This window comes from Zonotrichia albicollis, chromosome 3 (assembly GCF_047830755.1).
Source record: "Zonotrichia albicollis isolate bZonAlb1 chromosome 3, bZonAlb1.hap1, whole genome shotgun sequence".
In the NCBI taxonomy this organism is placed as follows: domain Eukaryota; kingdom Metazoa; phylum Chordata; class Aves; order Passeriformes; family Passerellidae; genus Zonotrichia; species Zonotrichia albicollis.
The window spans coordinates 103436983-103450100 of NC_133821.1; the positions used below are offsets into that span (position 1 = coordinate 103436983).

Consider the following 13118-nt stretch of genomic DNA (forward strand, 5'->3'; position numbering starts at 1 on the left):
TGTGATCTGTAAGGCCAGGATGGAGAAGCATTCCTGTATCCACTGAGTTTTGAACACAGGAACAAGTGCTTTACTGAAGTCATGAAGAGATGGAGATTAAAGGTTGTGGTGATGAATGGACATTTGTAGCCTGGGTGAAAATCATGATGCTTGTGTGAAGTACATGTGTGACAGAAATTTCAAAGAACCTTGCCAAAATCTTAAGAGTTTCACAGTGCTGAACGCATTCCAAAATATTTGTCATACTTGGTCTTAAAAAATAACTTGTCTCACTCTGCAGCTTCTCTAAAATAGCTGTTTTACGTTGGTCTTTTCCAAACAGAGCGTATGAGGTCAGAGGAGAGGAATGAGGTGCTCTGCAGGGCCGCAGGGCTGAGCCGAGTGCAAGGTACGGAATGGCTGAATGTGCAATTGCTGCCATGGTGACGCGGGGAGCAGACTCGGCGGTCGGGCCGCAGCCGGACAGACGGCCTCGCTGAGGTGAGCAGGGCTGCTCGGCTCCCTGGCCCCCGACCAGCTGCTAATTATTCACGCACAGCAGGATATTTGCTCGGGGAAAGGGGATACAGTTAGCAATGGATTAGATCAGCTGAAAGTTCAGCAACTTTTTTTGCAAAAGAGTACAATGCAGAAAGTGTTGTTTGATCAGAGCTGACTTTCACAGCATTATCTCTTAAATTATAAAACTAGCATATGTGCTACCTTATACATCTACGTTTTGGTACTGTCATGGGCATTATTTCTGTACAAAAGCTATCCCTTTTTACTCTGACTTCTAAAGTGGTAGTAATGACTTTGATTTGAAAATTCGATTTCACAGGTTCAGCTGCCTTTGAGACAAAAGGTCTGCAGTGTGCCTTACTCCAGCAAGAGAGCAGACATTCTGGACAAACAGCTCTGAGAGATTTAGGTATGTCTCATAATGCCTTGGGGCCAATGGGTAAAGCAAGAGACTTCTTGATGCTGTGCAACCTGCTCTCATTTTGGAAATGAATGTATTGCCACATGTCCTGTGGCCAGGTTCTCAGGTGGTTTGAGGCCAGTTTTATGCAGCTGGGTTAGTGGCCTTCTCCTGAATTCTGTTCAGAACATAAGGCTTGGATCTAGCAAAGCAAGCCACAGGGTATTGCACTTCCCCATTAGAGAGGTCCAAGACTGAATCAGAATGATATTATTTTAACTCACTTAATTGAGGACTATTAATTACAATGTTTAGGTCAAATCAACAGGTAGTTACAAGATTTACATGTACCATCATGCTTTCTGCAAAAATAAATATTGGTCTTTTGCTCCTAAAACTGGCACCCAGCCTTTACCAGGGCTGAAGGAACTTCTTATGTAAAATTAAATAATTTTATTTAGTTGCAACACATTTATTTGCTTCTTCTGGGGAAAAGTAGAACAAAGCAGTCTGGCTGAGATCTGAATGCAAGATCCAGACAGACTGAGTTTACATGTTCAATATGTTTATTTTCATGCCAGACTCTTGGCTAGAGAATCAGAGGTAAGGGTTATATTGAAGTATTTCCTGGAAGGAACTTGTGCTTTTGAAAGGAGAAAATAAACAAACATGCTTTGCTCCATCTTCTGAGAAAAGTCTATTCATGCCCATCTATATGTTGCTAGATGCCCAACTAGGCATCAACAGGTCTGTTGGGTACCAGACTGACAGTATTAGGTGCAAGCTCTGCCTGACTAGTGCAAGAGACTAATCCCAAACAAGTCCTACCCAAATTGCTTCTAGAAGCACTGATGCCTTCCTGCTGTTCCAGTTTACTCCTGCCTTCCCTTCCTTCGGGGCTCAGCTAACACTTCTTCCTGGCTGATGGTACTAAACCATTCAGAATGAAGTTGCTCCTTCAGAGAGGTTGTGGGTGCATGTTGTGTTCAAGGCCAGTTTGATGGAGCTCTGAGCAGCCTAGTATAGTGAAAGGTGTCCCTGCCCATGGCAGGGTGGTTGGAACTAGAGGATCTTTAAGGTCCTTTCCAACCCAGGCCATTCTATGATTCTAAGTTAGTCAACCAGCGTCTCTTGCACCAAAAAGGAAGGTACAAGGCACACACCTCAGCATAACTTACTAATTTGAATAGTTTGGGTTGGTTTTTTGCAATGACTTTTGTGAATCCTCTTCCTGTGTCTAAAACTCCTCACTTGTGCTTAGAGACAGCCATGTCCTCCTTGAAACTCGATCCCTTTGGTAAATGGAGTGTTTAGTCGCAGTGAAAGAGGGCTTCACACTTCTCCTTGTTCCCTAATAATTCTTCTGCTGTCTCTTTCCTAGAGCAAAAAGGAGACTGAAGAAAATCCTACTTATGAAGCACTCCCATTCTTAGCTCTCCTGTGCAAATCCTGCCACTTCCTTAATTCCACAGCTTCTGCCTCAGGGAATTTATTTTGGACTCTCCTTCCATTTTTGCCAAAGAGCTCACTCTTTCCAAACAAAACAACCTCCCTTCATGACCTCTTCAGTCAGGACATTAGCTTTCTCCTGAGGAATAATGTTACTTGCTTGATAACTGATCTCCTGCTCTGGTTTGTGCTGAGTCTGCCTGCTATGCCCAGCATGCTGCCAGCACCCTTTGAAGAGAAATTAAAAAGTCAGAAAGAGTTAGCAGAGTTTCTGTGCAATGAAGACCTTAATGGATGAGGACAACTCCTTTAGCCGTGCTACTCATGCAGTTTAAGCCAGGCAAAACTTTAAAATGTATGTGTTTTACTAATACAGTTCTATGTCAGACATAGGTACATGATTGAGTATTTGCATGTCTTATTAATAGCCTTAAATAACCTAACACCCAATCCATGACTTGTTAACAACTTCCTTGGAATAATAAGGGATGAATAAATCACTGTGTTTGGGTAATCATGCCATTAACCATGAAAAGAAAAAAGAAAACAGATGGGAGAGAAAGAGAGACGGGAAGTCCCAAAAGACTTTGCTGCTTGAGAACATATCAATATAAATTTAGGTGTAAATGTATATTGTGAAATTAAAGCAATGTAGAAAAAAAAAATATTTTTTCACATCTTATTTCACAGGAACAGCAACATTTATTTGGATTTACTTTAAATTATTTAGTCACAGATTAAACTGAATCAAAGTTAAGCCGGTCATTCTCAGATAAGAGAACGAACCCAGACAATTTTACAAATATAAAGGCTGATTTGAGTTATACTGGTTCAAGTTTTTCTCATCTATGACTATTTAGTGATGGGAAATGAGCAAAGGCATGTGTGATCACAAAGATGAAGCTGCAGCAAATTACTGATTTATGAATCTCTTCATTGTTTTTTTCTTAGTCTACTCACAATAGAGTTAGCAAGGGAGAAAATATCAAAATCTGAATAGTAGCATCTAGCTAAGTTACAGCTAATGGGAAATATGCAAAGACAGCAGAGTAGGAAGAAAGTGTCTCACTGCCTGGAATTGAGAGCAGACTGGTTCAGTTTGGCCTGCAGCTGGTGACAATGCGTTGGCAGAAAGTCTGTCAACTCGTTTGGCTTTCTGTCTGTGCGTTCCTTCTGCCATCCCCAGTGCTACACCAAAATTAGTTCTGCTAGCAAGTGAAGTAATCTCATTTTTTTCTTTCAGTTCTTCAAGAAGTATATAGGAACCTGTGGAGTTTGAGGATTTTTCTCATTCTCTGGGTTAGTGTACGATATAAATGAAGAGACATAATTGTTATTCCACAAACCTCAACAAGAGATGTAAGGTCAGGTATGTACAATCCTTTCCTGCACTTCTTAAACTTAAGTATGGCAGGTTAATGTGACAAACCATTTCCTGGCCTAGGAGAGAGACTGATTAGAAGCAAAGAATGGCTCTTTCTTCACCTCATCATCAGGTGCCAACATCACAAAGAACTGCAACAAATGTGTTGCCATTATTGTTTATCACTTCTCTCTGCCATTAAGTGGTTCTTGGCCTAATGATTACAAATTGTTGTCAGTGGAAAGTCTGAATTCTCAAGGTAGGCAATATATTTCTTCCATTCTAATTGTCTGCAAGGTATTATGGATTTCGGTATCAGAACTCAGCTATGTTGCTGTTAGGTACGTAAACATTTGCATTCAAATCTTTGTTTCCCACCTCTGGTATTGTTAATTTTTCTGGTAATAAGCAATTTCCCATCTTAGTACAATTCCATTAAGCTTTTTGCACACTCTTCCAGTCCTATACTCAATGGTAACAGAATAGATCAAATTAATATTCATATAAATTGAGTTGATTTTGTTTGAATGGGGTTTTTTGGTTAGTTTGTTCTTAATTAGAATTGAGAAACAATCTTTGTGCCTATCATTTGTGGAAATCTTGTTGTATTTTATTTAATAAGAAACCCCAACAGCTATGAAAAAAATGAAACCGCTGTTCTGTAGGGTAAGATAATGTGATTTACCATAAGGAAATGATTAATAAACCAAATTGTATTTAACCATTCTTAAAGTCTGGCCTTGTTGAATGAATTACTGCAATTAGACTTTTTCTGGGAGGGTGCTGTGTCTAACAAAGCTTATGCAGCAGGAATGAGCAGGATTATGAAGTTTGGGGAGCCAGAAGATCCCTTGGTGAATGTGCATGTACAGGTCTCACAATCTATATCATTACTCTTTCAACGTTGCTCCTGAGAATTAATACGCATGGTCCAGCACAACCAGCTTGGAGACAACTTCTCTTTTGGATGCCTTTCTGTGAGACTGAATCTAGTGACACGTGTTTCATCTGCCCATCAGTAAGGGATGGGCAGTAAGGATAAGGGATAAGTAAGGACCCTAGTAAGGGGAAGATGCCCAGTGACCAGTGGGAGTCAATTTCAAAGGAAATTAAGTCTAAAGTACTCATTAGAACATGGGTCTAAGAAGCTGCTGGTCTCTGATATTTGAATATATAAGATGAAGGAGTGCAGCCTGGGGCTTGAAGGAGAAAATGCTTGCAAGTTTTAGTGCTTGAGCAGCTTAGCACAGATATGTAGGAATGAATGTTTGGGAGTCTCTGGTAGTTGCAACAGGCCACGGCATGAACATCTGACTGTATGTTAATTAGTTAGTTAGTTCTGACCTATGACCTTTTCCTTTCCTATTAGGTATTTTCTATGCAAAAGTGATTAAAATGGGGAGACTGTACAGACACCTGAAAGGCTAGAGGCTGTTCAGATGAAATCCAAATCCCCTACACTTTGTTACCACATTCCACTAATGCTATGAATTCTGTTTAGCTGATGCCAGCATGGTTTTATTTATATTAAATTTCTCAAAGTTTTATTTGCCTGCTTTAAGTAAAAATAAGAATTGGTCTAAGCCTTCCAAGAAAGAACCTTAAAAGTCTCAGATTTGAAGTCCAAAAAGATGAGGTAATTTAAAAGGGAAAAGGAAAAAAAAAAGAAAAAGAGACAAGTAAAAGGAAAAAAATAGTAGTAAAAGGAAAAAAATTAAATAGCCAATCCAGGTTATACCATTAAAAAAATAGTCTGCAAATAGGATGCCCTCTAAAATTCCAGTGTCATTTTTGAAGCCTCAAATTTGAGGGCTTGATATGTACTTAAACTGAACATTTATTATCCAATCAGTCAATATTTTGAGAAGAGACAGGCATAAGCTGTCATCAAGTCATCCTATCCAGCTTTTTGTCTTCCAACAAAATTTGCAGATTTGGCTCAGCTGAAACATTTAGTATGTGGAACTCAATTTCCAATAAATATTTTATATTAAAAATGAGAAAAAGTCAAAAGGTAACAATTAGATGTTTTTACAATCAATGCTTTTCTACTTAATTCAGAAATAAGTTTTTGCTCTGAAATTTGCTATTTTGTGATATCTAAATATCTTGATTATTTTCCAGTAAAATGAAGTAATTTTTTTTCAGTCTGGTATTTTTTACTGCTGTGATCACCTAAATATTCTTGATGCATATATTCTTCAGAAGCAAGTGCAACCAAGTCACTTTAGTCAAATATTACTACTTATGTTTTCCAGCTTTATAACCTATGAAACTTCATCCCAGCTTGGAACCACGGTGCTGGACAACAGAATACTGATTTAGGTATGGGTGACTGAAATTCTGGCTCCATTCCAAGGTGAGGCTGACTTGGTTTACAGGTTTTGACACATTATATGATATTTTTTTCCTTTGCATTACTGTCTATTTCACTTTGTCTGAGGCAGCTGGGAGAACGGGCTGCCTGGGCCTTGGGGTGGATGAGAACAGGCATCACCACACAGCCACTGCAAGGGAGTGAGAAGCATCCTGCCCTTTGCTCAGAAGACCTGTGTGTTCTGGAGATGTGAGAATAACCACTTTTTGGCTTTGCAAGGCCTTCAGCAGGAGTGTAACTAAGCAGAATTGCAAATCCCGGCTACGTTGCCCTCCTGTGTATTCCACGTTCAGCACCCATGCTAATTGTCCAGCTACTATTAGCTTTAATTACCATGGTGAAACATTTTATAAGGAGCCACAGGTTTCCTGGGTGTTAGTCATGATGTTCATTCAATTGCAAGGAATGCAACTATCAAAGGCAAGAGCACTTACAGAGTCTCCCAATGCACTATAAAAGAATAAACCAGGTAAGTAATCAGAACTTAATTTCTACCTTAATTTTTTTTTGATTTTCTTCAATAAGACACCAAAAGAACAAACTCCATTGCTTTTTCTTATCTTTCTCCCCATAAGATGCTTCAGAGTATCCCTGACTCACCAGCAGGGAGGGTGGGCCCTGTGATAGAGCAGAAGACCAGCATTTAGCCTGAAGTCAGAAGAGCAGTCAGAATGTTCCCCAGAGCAGTTCCCATTGTCATTTTATCCTGTCAGGAGATTGAAACTTGTGGAAAAAACCCGAGTTTTTCAGTCTCACTGTAGATCTTGGAACACAGAAACCAAGAATGACATTTTGTCTGAAATGAAGGGGCTGTGTCCCCTGGCTATTTGGCATGACAGCACACGTGGCTCTGGCTGACCTGGGGAGTGGGAAGGGGAGGAAGAGATCCTTTTGCCAGTCCTCCTGCCCCAAGGAATAAGGCTGTGGTCCTGTCCCTAAAAAGTGATGTCCAGAGCATGCAGAAACACAGGCATATGAACAGAGTTGCACCAGCCTACATTGCTTAGGCTAGTGCTGGAAAGGACAAAAATAGGGCCAAAAACAACAGGTGAGAGAAAGTCCTCACTGAGGGAGAGGAACCACTGAGCAATTACAGAAACCAGGAGAAGCCTGGAGCCCCTTTTGGGCCTTATAATGTCTTGATTGTTCATTGGCTTAGCTTCCTCGTATTTAAAGCAAAACATCCATATTACTTTTCACTTGTCCCTTTTTATTCTCTTCCAGCTTCCTTGCAACTGACACCAGACTGAGCTATACACTTGAGTGCATTACTGATTTTTTTTCCATTCCAAAACACTTTTTATGGAGTGACAAAATAACAATTTTCTAACTTAATTTTCTTGAGCCTCCTCAGATGTTTGAAAAGACTTTTGGAACCACAAGCTCACAGAAATATTATATAGACAACTGTAGTTTTTTATTTTTCTCCTTCACCAGGTCTTTATCATTTATTTTTCCAAATTCATTGTGTAGGGATGGTTGTCAGAATGTGCTGACTAACAGGAATACCTAATGGATGCACTGTGCATGCCAGTAGTTCTAAATTTGAAATGATTTCCAGCTGTCTTTTCTGGAATATGAACAGTACCTGCTTTTCCTCTCTATATACTGTATTTCAGATCCTTCCCTGAACAGCCAAAATATATTCTTCCCTAAGAAACTGCAGAAGCACTAACCCTTCAATTTCACTTCTTCATTGCTCAGCTGAGGCAAAAATTTACATAATTAGTCAGAACTTATTTTCTTAGAATGAATAGGAATCTTGAAGGAAATAACTCAATCCAAAGTCCACTTGTTTTTAGTTCAAAGGTCTTATTGAGTCCATTTTCATGTTGTGTGTCCAAGAACACCTTAATATTCTGACCGTTGACTAAATATTAAAAAAAAACAACTTTAAAATATTCCATTAATGTAGTCAAATCAGCAGAGTATTGCTCTGAATCTATACAAGTTTTTTCCAAGAAGAAATTCCAGATCAATAGAAACCATATTTTCTGGGCAAGCCATGCCAAGTGAATAATGCATCAAAAGATTGTATTTTCTTTATTTACTTTCTGAAATGTGAATGAACAAAAATGACAACAGAATTCTAGAAATCAACCATTTCTTCCAACCATTTCTCTGCTTTAATGAATCATCCAAAATGTTCTTCATCTGGAAAAGGAGTACCTTAGGGCAATTTGTAGCCAAATTAACTGTGGAGATTCCTGAACACCCTACAAATCCTTGCTTTTTGTAGGCCAGAGCCAAAGTTGGGGTCTTAGTGGGGATTACAGTAACTAGACAGGAATTTAGCAAGACATCTCAAGAGGTACCTGCATTACAGGTAACATTTGAGGTATCTGTAGTGCACATTGAAGATCATGAACTCCAGAACAACTTTCCTTGATGTCCAGTAGGGATATTGGTGTAACTGAAGGAATGAATGCTATATATCAGGGGACTCACAGTAGCAGGTCTTGAGCCTCTTATCCTCCTCAAGCCATTAGAACACAGAGAAATTGCCAGGGATTGAGCATCATCCACAGCAAATTTGTCTGGGTTATATTCTTCCCCCCCCCCCCCCCCCTCTGTATTTCTACTATAATCTTGAGGAGTAAGGCTCTGCTATTTGGCTAAAAGAGGTCACTCAGTTTCAGTGTGAAACTTCCTATTGAGTTTCATACTGTTGCTTCATTAAGGTATTCACATGCTGGATTAGATGAGGCCACAAAATTTAGCACTCTGCGTCTTGCAGAGCTGCTGAGAGGAGAAGATTAAAATGGAGAAGGTGCAGCTTAGATAGATGAATAAAAATCTAATTCTCACTCCCTTTGAAAAAACTCATTCTGCTTCCTGGAATCAGGACTTTGTTTGTGTCATTGAAAAGTACAGTTTTATCATCCCTTTTATCATCCACTCTTTCTTCTTGGATTCCCAGCCAATACAAGTTTTTCAACCAAGACATCTCCAGTACCTAGTTCAATCACATTATTCATATATGTTTCATAGGAATGAGTGAAATGTCTGCTTATCCTGTATGTCATTATTTCATTTAAAGAGTTCAATTTCAGTTCCTTCTTCCTCATCTGAGGATAGATATGTCTTTATTTTCAAGACAAGGCATGCAGAGACACCAGTGATACAAGCAAAAGGACAGTCTTTCTTGAAAACATTTTATATTAATACTCTGTAAGTACAAACTGAATAAAAGAAACACAACACATTTTAACCTCAGCATTTTCATATTTATACTGTTATATAAGTTATACCAATTTTTATTTTACTGTCTGCTCTCCCAGATATACATATAATGAAAAGCAATAACTGAAACAGTAGGCAGAAGTATAAATGGATCTCTTTGTTCATTACTATTGTAAGAGATCCATCTACTTATTTCATCAAAGGAAAACTGCATTTGACTAGAAAGCAAATATTGTGTTGAATTCAGCACCTCTGCAACCAAAAACATTTTTCTACCACAGCTCATCCATCTGTCACACACATCATTCGGTATTTCAAACTGTATTCTGAAAGTGGGAAGACAGATCTATTTCAGACTATGGTCTCTTTTTCCTTCATCCTACCTCTTTCAGATGACTCCTTTGGATTTCAACTTCTCTGTTTACATGCTAATGCTATAAGGAGTTAATTGCTGCTAAATCTCACTGGAACCATGGCTGCCTTGGCTCAGCTTCACCTTGGCTCCAATGATTGCTCCACCTTAGCTAAGTGCTCTTAGTTAGAGCAGTCCACACAGAGTGATGCTCCTGCTCCACTTTTATCCTTTGCTTTCCAGGGCTGGAAATGTATGATTTCCTCCCTGAGGGGATAACACTTGTGAAATACTTGGACAGTATGGTTTTATGATCCCAGAGTTTAACTCAACAGTTGAATAAGTGTTTAAACTCAGTGTGCAGAGTATTTATTTAAAGCAAAAATGCATTAACAGCTCAAAGTGTAAGGATTTTGCTGTATCTATTGCATGCATTCCAACTCTACATGTAGTAGAAGGTTCTGGGAATATGGAAAACTACAGTTCCTTATAAAATCTCCATCTTGTGATGCATACATGGCCAGAAGTGTAATTAAGAGCAGGGAGTTTATAGCCTCTAGCCCTGGGACACAACACATCCCTGCCTTTCCCTCTAGCTAGGCCAAGACACCTTCAGTAGGAGCTACAAATTATTTTCACATTTACACCTGAGAAGAGGTCTCTCAGCTAGAAAAATGCTTAAGTAAAAAATTCTTAGTGGACAAAAGTGGCGTGAAGTGAGGGAAAAATGAATGAAAGTTGGCCTATAGAAAGTATGCACTTCCTGCCTTGGAACATCTGTGATAAATACTGTGCTTACTCAGAAAATAAAAAGGTATAAAGAAATTAACTGGAATTATTTTAAAATATAAACTACTTTGTACTGCGGTTAAACATATTTAGCACTTTCTAGTGTTTTAGGACTTGGAATTCACAAGGGGAAGAGAGAGACTTCCTCTGCTTTCTTCCGGCCAAGAGTTGCTCCCCTCTGCTACTCTATTTGTGATGGTTTCAGAAAACAAAGAAAAAGAAGCAGTAAGCATTTTTTCAGGAATTAGCAATACCCATCAGAAAGGGAATGCTTAAAATTGTAAGAGCATGCACATTTATGCATCTGTCTTTTGCAGACAGACCTCCAGTGAGGGCTGTCTGAGCACTGCTAGAAAGGCTCAGCAATAGAAGGAGCCTGCTCTGCAGGGGTGCAGGGTAAGCAAGGTGTTGGACAAGACTCCATGAAAAGTAGCTCTTTATTTTCTATATCACATTATTAATCAGAAGCTCTCAGAAAAGTTGAAATATAGAAAAGCTCATATTGATATCTGCCAAACAGATTTTATATTTTATCTCCTCCCTAAAGCAGCTCACGCTAATGCTTGCCAAGAAAAAAAGTAGCTGTGGAGAATGTCAGCTTGTGTTACCTGTGTGAGCCAGGCTTCTGTGGAGATGTCTGTGGCAGATTGCCAGCAACACTCTAGGGAACTCTAGAACCCAGGGCTGTATGCTCTTAACAACTGTGTTTTTCAGACTTTGCCTCAAATGCATGCCCCTAAATATTTTCAATCCCTACTGTAGACTCCTGCAGCGTAAATTTAAGTATGCTGGCTGTAAACTTGCTTTCTTAGTTGTTGTTTGTGGTCTCTTAATAAAATCACATTGATTCTCAGATAACTGTCATAGAATGAAATCCATTAGTCTGGAATTTTATAGGTCTGCTCTGGAATAAGTTACCTTCCAAGGAGTACTTGAGTATGTTTTATTTTTAAACACGGGTAAGGAGGAAAAAATGCATTTGCTTATCAGTGTGGTTTCACAGTAATAGAGCAGTACCTCAATTCTGATGCCTCATTAGTATTATAAGTAGCATCACCAGTTTTTCCCAGCTGCTCTACTGCCCTCGTGTCTCATTAGGTTTATTTGTTAGAATTCACTCACCTCCAAAGTTTCTTAGAGCTTTGTCTGTCCTGCTGCAACTGCTGAAATCTGAGCAGCACCACTCAGCATATCCACCCTGGATTTCTTTTCCATCCCATAGTATTGCCACTGTTCTTTTGCTCTGTGTCCTGTGAATGAGTTCTGCAAAATTTCAGGCATGGTTTTTTTCTCCATATTCTCTCTCAGGTTCTCTTTGTAGAGATGTAGCTGTTTGCCTTCATTAAAACACACTTCCAGGGTTTCTCCTGCTTTCTCCAGATAACAGACAAAACAAACTACTGACTTAGCCATAAAAAGTAAATGCCAAGAAAAATATTAATGGTAGGAGCTTTTTTAGGATATACACAGGTTTTTCTTCCTCTAAATTTGCACAGGTTTTGCAGACTTCATGCTACAATAGAAACAGAACTAAAGACAAGTTTTAAAAGGCAGTTGCCATGGCACGGTGTCCTTCTCGCCCAAAAATGCTTATCTACCACTCATGAGGTTCAAGAGACCCTCAATGCAGCCTCAATAAAAAGTGTCTGTTTTCTTTAATGTTAACTCTAGTAACTGTCCCCTTTCAGGATTTGTTTTAGGAGGTACATGGCTCAGACTGATGTCAGTGCTTTAACACTACATTTGATCTGTTTGTCAGCAGTTATCTTACCCAGTGCTTTCTAGGAAGTTGCATTGGGAAAGCATTTCCTAAGACTTAGGACTGTTGTAGGGGTTTCCTGAGTGACTCAACTTGTTTCAGAGGCAGTCAGCTGCCTATTCAATGGTGGTACCAATGCAGATTTTCACTTGGAGCAAACATCTCACTTTCAGAAGTATTCGTGAGAATATGACTCCTTTAATTTTCAACAACTACTAAAAGCCAATCTTTAGTAATGTATTTATTCCCTTAAAAGTGTAAATAAAGTCACCATCAGATGTGATGGTGACAGAGAAAAATCATGACTCTTAGACGGTAATCCTAATGGACACTTGCTTACAACCCTGTGCACCTCAAAGTGCTTGAAACAATTTTGGTTCTGGGAACAGTGACATTTTTGAAAATAGCATATTTAGATCCATGCCCAATTTCATTGAGTATCATGGTGCAATATGCAAATTTAGGGGCCTGATTTCACTACATCTAGATGAAACCTACATTTTCCCAGTCACTTTTATACAGCAACTGCCAGTACATCAAAAGGATGACCACAGCTTCTTCTTGCTGATAATCTCCCACACTTGGCATTCACATTTGTAAGGCAATGTGGAGAGCTAACCAGGGAGTGGATTCTGCAGAACATTCACTGGAAAAAATGGTTAATTGAAGATGAGTATGAGCCTTTGCTGAGACATAGTGGGGCTGCAGGGACTCTAGGAGATGCAGAATGAACTTTTGCTGTAAGTGGTTGGGACAAATTTATCTGGTGTCAGTGACAATGGAGTTTTAGTGGACAGTTCTAGTGGAGTGAGGCATTGGTTCAGAATCAGGGTCCCAACATCGAGTACCTGCCACCACCAGTCTGCAGTAGTCTGAGAAACATCCCAACAGGGGAATTTGCTGGCATATACTTCAGACTCCTCCTAGTTCATGCATTTAGCCTTT

The 13118-nt window shown here is 39.3% G+C and overlaps 1 long non-coding RNA gene across 1 annotated transcript; it reads left to right on the forward strand.

The window, feature by feature from the left end:
- The first annotated feature begins 331 nt into the window (after nucleotides 1-331).
- LOC141728709 (uncharacterized) lies at nucleotides 332-6618 on the forward strand. The gene is made up of 4 exons (XR_012579858.1): nucleotides 332-480; nucleotides 821-910; nucleotides 3594-3719; nucleotides 5972-6618. It is a non-coding gene; the product is annotated as an uncharacterized LOC141728709 (long non-coding RNA).
- Nucleotides 6619-13118: the final 6500 nt, after the last annotated feature.